This window comes from Diceros bicornis, chromosome 38 (genome assembly GCF_020826845.1).
Source record: "Diceros bicornis minor isolate mBicDic1 chromosome 38, mDicBic1.mat.cur, whole genome shotgun sequence".
Lineage (NCBI taxonomy): Eukaryota > Metazoa > Chordata > Mammalia > Perissodactyla > Rhinocerotidae > Diceros > Diceros bicornis.
In genome coordinates, this window is record NC_080777.1 from 19,151,580 (window position 1) to 19,162,808 (window position 11,229).

The 11,229-nt window shown below is 35.4% G+C and overlaps 1 pseudogene; it reads right to left on the reverse strand.

The window, feature by feature from the left end:
* LOC131399556 (huntingtin-interacting protein K-like) overlaps window positions 1–5,802 on the reverse strand; it is a 42,268-nt pseudogene extending 36,466 nt beyond the window's left edge.
* Between the last annotated feature and the right edge of the window lie 5,427 nt (window positions 5,803–11,229).

Here is an 11,229-nt window from a genome sequence, read left to right on the forward strand (position 1 = left end):
AGTAACCAAAATAGCATGGTACTGGCACAAAAACAGACACACAGATCAATGGAATAGAATCGAAAGCCCAGAAATAAACCCACACGTCTATGGACAGCTAATCTTTGACAAAAGAGCCAAGAACATACAATGGGGAAAAGAAAGTCTCTTCAACAAATGGTGTTGGGAAAACTGGTTAGCCACATGCAAAAAAATGATAGTAGACCCTTACCTTACACCATACACAAAAATTAACTCCAAATGGATTAAAGACTTGAATGTAAGACCTGAAACTATGAAACTTCTAGAAGAAAACATAGGCAGTTCGCTCTTCGACATCGGTCTTAGCAACATCTTTTCAAACACCACATCTGACTGGGCAAGAGAAACAATAGAAAAAATAAACAAATGGGACTACATCAAACTAAAAAGCTTCTGCACAGCAAAGGAAACCATCAACAAAACGAAAAGACAACCTAACAATTGGGAGAAGATATTTGCAAACCATACTTCTGATAAGGGCTTAATCTCCAAAATATATAAAGAACTCATGCATCTCAACAACAAAAAAACTGCCAACCCAATTAAAAAATGGGCAAAAGACCTGAACAAACATTTCTCCAAAGAAGATATACAGATGGCCAACAGACACATGAAAAGATGTTCAAAATCACTAACTATCAGGGAAATGCAAATCAAAACTACAATGAGATATCACCTCACGCCCGTCAGAATGGCTATAATTAACAAGACAGGAAACAACATGTGTTGGAGAGGATGTGGAGAGAAGGGAACTCTCATACACTGCTGGAGGGAGTGCAAACTGGTGCAGCCACTATGGAAAACAGTATGGAGATTCCTCAAAAAATCAAGGATAGAACTACCATATGATCCAGCTATTCCACTGTTGGGTATTTATCCAAAGAACTTGAAAACACCAATTTGCAAAGGTACATGCACCCCTGTGTTCATTGCAGCGTTATTCACAATAGCCAAGACTTGGAAGCAACCTAAGTGCCCATCAAGGGACGAATGGATAAAGAAGCTGTGGTATATATACACAATGGAATACTACTCAGCCATAAGAAACGATGAAGTCCAGCCATTTGTGACAACATGGATGGACACTGAGGGTATAATGCAAAGTGAAATAAGTCAGAGGGAGAAGGTCAAATACCATATGATTTCCTTCTTTAAGTAGTAGATAATAACAACAATAAACAAACACATAGGGACAGATTGGATTGGTGGTTACCAGAGGGGAAGGGGGGAGGGAGGAGGGTGAAAGGGATAATTTGGTACATGTGTGTGGTGATGGGTTGTAATTAGTATTTTCGGGGTGAACATGATGTCATCTATGCAGAAATAGAAGTACGATGATGTACATCTGAAATTTTTACAATGTTATAAACCAATGTTACTGCAATAAACAAAAAATTAAAAAAAAAAAAAAAAAAGACTAACTGTGGGCCGGCCCCGTGGCTTACAGGTTAAGTGCACTCGCTGCGCTACTGGCAGCCCAGGTTTAGATACCAGGCGCGCACCGACGCACCACTTCTCCAGCCATGCTGAGGCCACATCCCACATACAGCAACTAGCAGGATGCGCAACTATGACATGCAACTATCTACTGGGACTTTGGGGAGAAAAAAGGAGGAGGATTGGCAATAGATGTTAGCTCAGAGCCGATTTTCCTCAGCAAAAAGAGGAGGATTGGCATGGATGTTAGCTCATGGCTGATCTCCATCAAAAAAAAAAAAAAAGGAAAAAAGAAATGAAAAAGGAAAAAAGCATAAAAAAAAAAGGCTAACTTGTTATTTTGCTTAGTATAGAGGATGTTCACATCAATAAGAAAATCATGAATAGATCAATGAGAAGGAGTTAAGTGACTTAAACAGAAATTTATAATACAAATGGTCAATGATGAAAAAATTCAAACTCACTAAGTTACCTCAGATGCATCCATTTAAAATTTGTCATATTTAACAACAAAATGGCAAGAATTTAAAAATATATGTATGTCTAAATGAAATTCTCCATCTTGGTAAGGTCCCAGGGAAGCAATCAGTCTCTCTTCTTCCCTGAAAAATATATACTCTTATTGTAATATTCAAATATTCTCACTATGTATTAACAGATTCCAGACCCAGACCCAAATCAAATCTCTCCACAATTTGGGTAGATCACAAGATAATGCCACATGCTTGATGTCCTTTTGACTTTTAGTAATTGGAAAAGGGTCTGTGGAATTACAACATGTAAAAATCCCATTCACGGAAATATTGAAGCAAGAATTGAGAAAATTAGTAACCAAGAAAAGAGAGCTTTTGTCACAGTAAGAAGTACGTATGTAAATTCTTAAGGTTTAGGAGATGATTATTTTTTATATCCTTTTGCTCATTTGTTTTCTTGGTTGCAATATTCCTGGACTTTTACAAATTTCTAGAACCAGCAAGAGAAAGAAAGGGTCTTCATGATAAGGTCACTAAACTCCGTCACCTGCTCTTTCTCCTTTCTTCTTTTCTCTACTTTCTTTTTCTTTTCATCTCATTCTCGTTCCTCTGCATCTTCCTGTGTTGCTGCTTCTATTTTATCTTCCTCTTGCTGATTCTACTCCTCTTCCTCACCCTCCTCCTCCTTTTTTCTTTTTCTTTTCCCAAGTAATGACATTAACAAACAGCAGCAGCAAAACAAAACTGACTTAAAAATGAACTACACTTAATATGTTATCTTATATTTTAACAGTAATTTGTCTATTAAAGTGTTTTAGAGTGTGAATAAAAGTTTGCTGAATAATTAATTGGTTTAATAGTTATGCTTTTGTAAGGTCTATAATACTACTAAAATGTTGTAAGTAATTAATGGATAAAAATAATCAAATAAAATTAACATCACATAAAATACCAGTAGCACAGAGTTTATCTCAAAAAAAGGAAATTCTTACATAAAAAATAAATAATGTGATTGATACACAAGGACGATCATCATAAGCTTATTATTTTATTTGTCCAAATATTATTTGAAAATTCTCAATTCACATAACTAATTAAAACTTAACTGTAAAAGAATTACTTTTTTTTTTTTGAGGAAGATCAGCCCTGAGCTAACATCTATTGCCAATCCTCCTCTTTTTTTCCCCTTTTTCTCCCCAAAGCCCCAGTAGATAGTTGTATGTCATAGTTGCACATGCTTCTGGTTGCTGTATGTGGGTGGCGGCCTCAGCATGGCCGGAGAAGCGGTGCATCCGTGCGCACCCAGGATCGGAACCCGGGCCGCCAGCAGCGGGGCGCACGCACTTAACCACTAAGCCACGGGGCTGGCCCCAAAAGAATTACTTTTTATATATGATGAATCATACATATGATAAAGTTACACTAACATAATGATCATTGAGGAAAATAAATCAAGACAATACTCCTTAAATCTCTGGGTCACATAGCCTTTTTAAATTTGTTGAGACTGAGTTTTGTCTAGGAAATTGAATGCATTATATGTGCCGTTTAATTTTTATCAGTTATATCTCAACACTGGTAAAAATTAATCTGTCTTGGGCCGGCCCCGTGGCTTAGCGGTTAAGTGTGCGAGCTCCGCTGCTGGCGGCCCAGGTTCGAATCCCAGGCACCCACCAACGCACTGCTTCTCCGGCCATGCTGAGGCCGCGTCCCACATACAGCAACTAGAAGGATGTGCAACTATGACATACAACTATCTACTGGGGCTTTGGGGGGAAAAATAAATAAAATTATTAAAAAAAAAATTAATCTGTCTTGACCCAATTACCGCCTCTTATTTACTTTTGATCTCTGTAAGAATTATGTTGTTTTTTGTGCAGATTCCTCACCAACTACAATTTATGAAAATAGATCCAATTAATTAGTTCATGTAAAATTATTAAACAAACATTAATTTACTAAACAAGATAAGCATTTATTATAGTTATTGATGAGTTTAATTTGATTTATAAATATTTAAGATACATTAATTTGTCTTTTTTCAACTGTAATGATACAATGATTTAGCAATGAGTCTTGAATATCTGAGGTCAGTCTGATATCACAAGAGAAGGTCTTTCAAGCATATATACACAGAAAGAAAAAAAGAGAAAGTGTTAGCATGATTGGAAAAAGAAAACCTACCCTGTAGTGAAAAAGCTCAAACACTAATTGTCAGAGGATAACATAAAGTATAGAAAAAGGTAACAAAATAGAAAAAAATAGGTTTTTCTCATTAAAATATACATGACAAACTAAGAGAAATCATACCATTGGATACAAATTAATTATAGAATCCTTAGAAATAGAAAGTGAGAAAGGGCATAAAGACACAAATAAAAAAATCACAAATTTCCACAAAACTCATAGAAAAATATTTAACCTCACTATCACAGAAAATCTTTTACCTATACAACTGGTAAAGTTTTTAAAAGACAGATTTGGGGAAAATTAGGTGGAGGATTAGAATTGCCACAGTCTTGTAGTAGATGTGAAACTGATACAACCTCTCTGGAAATGCAACAAATTTTTAAATGCAACAAATTATTAGTTTAAGCTGCTCTAACAAGAGATGTAAAGTACTCTGGCTCAGACAACTGAAAAAAGACGTAAAATACTGTGGCTCAGACAAAATAGAAATGCATATTTCTTACATAAGTCTAGAGCTATGCAATGGTCAGGGCAGTTAGTCAGTTTCAATTCATGAGATCATTCAGTGACCCATACTCCTTTCATTTTATTTCTCTGCCACCATCTCCAAGAGGATTGTTGCCATCTGCATGAACAAACATGAGTCACACCACCATATCCGTGCAACAGGAAGAAGAAAACCTTAGAGGATCAAACGTCAAATGTGTTAAGGCCAAGATCCAGTAAAGGTAATTATGAATTTTATTTATATCCCATTGCTACAAAATTAGACACATAATCAAAGCTATCTGAAAGTAACATTGGCCAATGAATTCTCTAGCTGGCTGATTAATTAGCATAACTGTATTATTAGCTATAGTTTCTTGCTTTCAATCAGTTCTATGTGAAAGTTACCACTCCCAGAAGAATTTTCTGGGTATAATTCTTAAACTTATGAAATTTCCTCCTATATTTAACGTTGCCTATGTTGTACTCAACTTTCTCAGCATCAATTTAATGGTGATTAATTTCATGCCAGCTGGAAACTCTTGATCTATGCAGCTGGGCTGACAACCATTGTCTACATAAGTAAAAATAGTGCAATGCAGTTCAAAAAGACTCTGAGGGGCCGTCCTGGTACCATAGTGGTTAAGTTTGCACACTCCGCTTTGGCGGCCCGGGGTTCGTGCGTTCGGATCCCAGGCACCCACCTACACACCACTCCTCAAGCCATGCTGTGGTGACATCCCATAACCAAAACAGAGGAAGAATGGGAGGGATGTTAGCTCAGGGACAATCTTCCTCAAGCAAAAAGAGGAAGATTGGCAACAGATGTTAGCTCAAGGCCAATCTTCCTCACCATAAAAAAAGAAAAAGACCGAGCCACAGAGCTCCTGCTTTTGGTTGTAGACAAAGCTCCTGCTTTTAGCAGTAGACAAACAACTGTTTTTTTTTTGTGATACTGAATCCTCAAATTCTGTACTTTCACAAAACTTCTATTGCATGTTGCAGGCAGAACGTTGCTTTTTTAGCAGAACTCCATTTCCTTCCAAGTATACTTGCAAAGTGGCCTTCTGACTCCTTCCTGTAGAGTTACAGCCTCCATAGCATGCATTCTGCTGTCCAAGTCATCACAGGTGGTGGTTACATCCAATTCTGCAATGACATAGTGAAGATCACAAGTCTTCAAGTCTCCATTCATTGTTTCCTTCTTGTGCAAGGCCCAAGTAGCAAGTCATTGCCATATATTTTAGGTTTTGTTCAAGCAACACTCCAACTTCAAAATTCCGCTAATACTTTATGTACTCTCTAGGTGAAAGGCTAAGCTGCTATAACAAAGAGACCACAAAATACGGTTATTTAAATCATTGCAATTTAATTATGTTTTCACACCATAGTCCCATGATTGGTGGTGGTGTAGTGGGGGTGGATCTAGGGCAGGAGATGTCTCTGTAATAATTTCAGTCACGCCACCATGCTAAAGATGTCACTTCCATCTCTGCTTCCACTAAAGTTGTTACCATTATTCAGATAATGAAAATGGAGATAGAGACAGTCCGATCAATGCACTTGGTAACATACTCAACAAACAAAATGGTAGAAAAGAAAGAAATTAAAATAAGTGAATGGGGTCTCAGTAGCGTTATAAGTAACCAACCCCACCAGTGATATATTCCTACAGAGAACCAGTTGATACAGGCTCCTACTTTCATCTGTGGCTAATCTCAACCCTGTCCTTTGTTTACATTATATAAGTATTGGTCCCAACTCACTTTTTTCATAAATATTATAAAATATTTTTATAATTGACATTTACTTTAATACCGTTTATTTAAAATTACTACAAAAACTCATGACTTATTGTGGGGGAGATATTTATTTTTAATTTAATATCCAAATATCCATGTAGTCCCCCATATTTCTTATCATCTTTGTGGGCATATCTGTCTCTGGGAATAGTTATGACCAATAGGAGAATTAGAAATAATTCCGTTCCATCTGTAGAGAATCATTTAGGAGACTATATTCAAAATTACCATTTGCTCAGCTCCTGCTGTATTGAAGATGGTAGATTGACACTAAGATGACAAAATAAGGAAAAAAATCCAAGCAGTCCTGATCACTGAGTCACCACAGGAGCCATGCATACCCCTGACTCATCAGAAATACATCAGAATTTGCATCAACGTAATGTAAATCTCTTTTAATATTTAAGCATTTCTTTGTACTACCACATATTCTTGCATGTTCTATTACATGGATTGGTACAGGAAGTGGGGTATTGTGATATTAAAAAAAAACATGCAACATTGGCTTAATGAGTAAACTGTAGACTATTAGAGAAAAATGATAATAGAGGCTGAAAAAGATAGAGGTTGATGTTGTACAGGACTGTGATCTATGAATACTTGGAAGGCAAGCTATTTGTAATGAATTTGTAGCTTCAAAGAAAGAGTATGGAAATAAGAAATCTAGAAGTGTATTCTGCTGGCCACCCTGCCTCATAGCAGTGGAAGTTCTGCAATGGCCTTCTGCCCAGATTCTTGGCCTCTCACCTTAAGCTGAGAACTGGCAATGTCCTAAGGGAAAATAATAGCAACAGAATGTCAATTGACTTCTCCGAAATTCACCCCCCACTGGGATATTGATCCTATAAGTTCCATTTTCCTAACACACAAAAGTCTTAGGTGTGTGGGGCCGGCCTGGGGGCATAACGGTTAAAGTGTGCGTGCTCTGCTTTGGCAGCCCTGGGTTGGCAGGTTCGGATTCCAGGCGTGCACCGACACACCACTTGTCAAGCTATGCTGTGACGGTGTTCCATATAAAGTAGAGGAGGATGGGCGTGGATGTTAGCCCAGGGCCAATCTTCCTCAGCAAAAAGAGGAGGATTGGCAACGGATGTTAGCTCAGGGCGAATCTTCCTCAAAAAAAAACATTTGGTGTGTGTACTGTGCGTGTGTTCCACCTTTCTTCGTTGTTCACTGCTGGAGCAGTGGTATAACAAAAGGTCATCCATCTTAGGAAAACTAGAAGCTTCAAAGGTAAAATATTTTATAATGTGGTAATCAATCAACTAATTAGGCAATTAATGTAAATTAAGACTTTAAAAACATCTTTCCTGTTTTTTTCCTAAAAGTAGTCTGCTAGCAGCACTGGAAACACTTCAAGTCCGCTAGTAACTTTCATGAATTTATTCATGAAATTTATTCTCTTATGAAGCCCCACTAAAAGGAACCAAGACTCCACGAAGTTGTGCTGAGTTCATATTTTTAGTTAGCAAAAAGCAGGATGTGTCTGAAATATCTCCTTGTGTCCCAGATTCCAGTATGTTTATGAGACTGGAAGCAAGCAATTGATATTCATTATTGGTAGATGTAGTGGTAGTAATTTCTAGTGAAAAATGTTTTTGCCAGTCCCTTAACTCAGAGTAACACACCAAAAGTTTGAAGGTAATATAAGAGTATCAAATGCTAATTTCATACCAAATAGAAGTACATACGATAGCTTAGCTTAGGTTTAATATTTGTGAATATTAATAAGGAAGTAAAATATACACAGGTGATTATTTATTTTTGGCAGACGGTTTATAATGCAGAAATGAGTAAGTGTGTGTGTGAATCAAATTAATCAGATAAATATTGATAGATTTAGCAAAAAATAAGAAGGTCTAATCAACAGCACCAATCATCATAATAACCAATTAAAAAATGTTTGAATATGTATGCCAAAATGATAAATTAACCACATGTTTCAACAAAGAAGATTGACCGCGTGGGTTCAGTCCCTCATCTCCACACAAATGAAACATCTAGATACTGTATTAATTATCATGGATTCTAATTAGGTAAAAAGAAACATCCAATAAGACTGAGATGCAAGATCCATATATCATAATGACAGAATAATGAGTTTGGCAATGTTGCTCATGTGAAAGTCAATGTGTATATCATTTCCCCAAAATACATTGTTTAAAGCATTAAATCTGTGTGAAAGTCATGAACTTGAACATACATTGAACTAACAATTGAAACTTAAAACTTGCTCAGGGTTGGAAAACTTTGGAATAAAAATTTGCTTCCTTGACCTGCGATGAATCAATTGGTTGACCTCTAGGTCCCACATGAAAGGCTGTTATGAAGTGACAGCTATCTTTTCATAAGATGACCAAAACACTTAGAAAGTTTAAAAAATCTGATAAAATTACTGCTACTCTGGAAATAGTAAGGATAAAGCGAAAAAACATTGTGACATTTTATGTGTGTTCTATACCCATGATGGACTACTATGCTGCTATGTCCTGATATGGACATACGTTCAGGATGTATTAGGTGTAAACAAATACACCTAGTGTATATAGAGATTGTCTGATGGGAAGATGGGCTGGCAGTAAGTATTATCTATGTTTAATTTTTATATTTTTATATTTTGAATTAATTCAAACAACAAAATAAAAATTAAATTTAAAAACAATGTCAGAAAAAATACAAGAATGTATACGGAAATAAGACTGAAATAAAATGTTCTAGAGATTTTAAATCTTGCCACCTCATTTCTATATTTTACATACTGTTTAATAACAACAGACCCTATTTATAGAATTAATGTGTAATCTTAGTGTGCTAAAATAAAAAGCCATATGGGATCATGAAAGAGAGAACAAAAATCACTTGTAATCCTACCCCTGTTCTTTAATCATTACAGCAGGCATGTGTGTTTGAGTTCAAATATTCTTCCATCCTATCCATTACAGCAACTTGGTGAAAAGTGAGCCTTATCATGCCAGATTGCCTGGGTCTGAAGCCCAGGTACACTGTCAACTCTATCAGGACAAATGTGTCACTTAACACCTGTGTGTCTCAGTTTCTTTATTAGGAAAAAACAGAATAGTAAGACTAGAGATGTTATGAAGATTCAACCTTTATATTTTATCACACTACTTCAACTAATTCATTCAAAAAATATTTGTTGAGCACTTCATTTGTGTCAAAAAAACTTGCTTACTAAGGTTTAAAAAAAAAAGTAAAATAAAAACCCCCATCTATTTTTTCACATTTTCTACCCAATACAAATCATGATTCAAAGACAACATTGGACTATGTCACCCTGTTTTTCATCCCATCCAACCCTTCTCAAACCAGTCATCATAACAGCAACTAGCAGACCATCAGCTTGCCCCAGACTGAACATTGAGACTTTCTTCTTTTTTTAATGTGTATCTGTGTGTAGTCAATATACAGAAAATAAAAAGGGCTCTCATGTTCTAACATCCCCATTAAGAAACAGAAAAAAGGCTTATTTTTATAGTCTCTTTTGTGTGTATATAAACAGTTTAAAGAATCAACAACAAATGTCCCAGTGTCTACTTTAAGTCCTATAAAATTAGTGTTGACTTTGCAATCTCCAGTTTCTCTATTTTACCGCGATTTTGAATTTTATGTTAACTGTTACCTTGTTTTAGTTTATAGTACCCAAGAGTATAATGGTAAATTATATCTGTATTTTATACTTATTTATATTAAATGTTATACAGTGTATTCTTCTGTGGCTTCTCTTTATGGGTTAACGTTATGCATTTTGAAATGTTGATAGCTGTTTCTCTAGTTCATTTATTTTCAACAACATAAAGTATTATACAGTGTGTATATAGATATAAATGTATTTATCCATTCTGCTATTGGAAGATGGTGCATATTTTTGTGGTTTTCTAACCAAAAATGAAGCTACTTATGCAATAATTTTCTTTCCAGTTTTATTGATAAATAGTAGACATATATCACTGTATAAGTTTAAGCTATACAGCATGATGGTCTGATATTCATATATTGTGAAATGATTACCACAATAGGTTCAGCTAACACCCATCTTCTCATATAGATAGAATTAAAAGAAAAGAAAGAAAAAAAGGGAAAAAGGAAAAAAAAATTCTCCTTGCAATGAGATCTCATAGGATTTACTCTCTTAACAACTTTCCTATATATCATACCATAAAGCAGTGTTAGCTATAGTCATCACATTGTACATTACATTTCTAGTACTTATTTATCTAATCACTGAAAGTTTGCACCTTTTGACCACCTTCCTCCAATTCCCCCTCCCCCCACCCTCCACCTCTGGTAACCACAAGTCTGATCTCTTTTTCTAAGAGTTTTGTTTCTTTTTTTTTTCAGATTCCATATATTAGTGAGATTATATAGTATTTGTCTTCTTTGTCTGACTTATTTCATTTAGCATAATGCCTTCAAGGTCCATTCTTGTTGTCACAAATGGCAAGATTTCATTCTTTTTTATGGGTGAATAATATTCCACTTTATATATATACCACAGTTTCTTTATCCATTCATCCTTCAATGGACACATGTAAACTTATAAATGCTGCTTGTGTTGTATTCTCAGAACCTGTTTCTTTAAGTTTAGAACAAATCAGGGAAAAAAAAAGCAAACTGTGCCCATTGTAAATGTATACATATAAAATATAGATTAAATATAAATTATTTTAAATAATGATTACAATATAGGTTTTAAATGCGTGTATTCTTGTGTTTTTGTGTTAAGGAAGATTTGTTCAGGGCAATGCTACGAACAATATTAAACTACTGTCTAAAAGATAGTTTTTTTAAAAAAATACTGT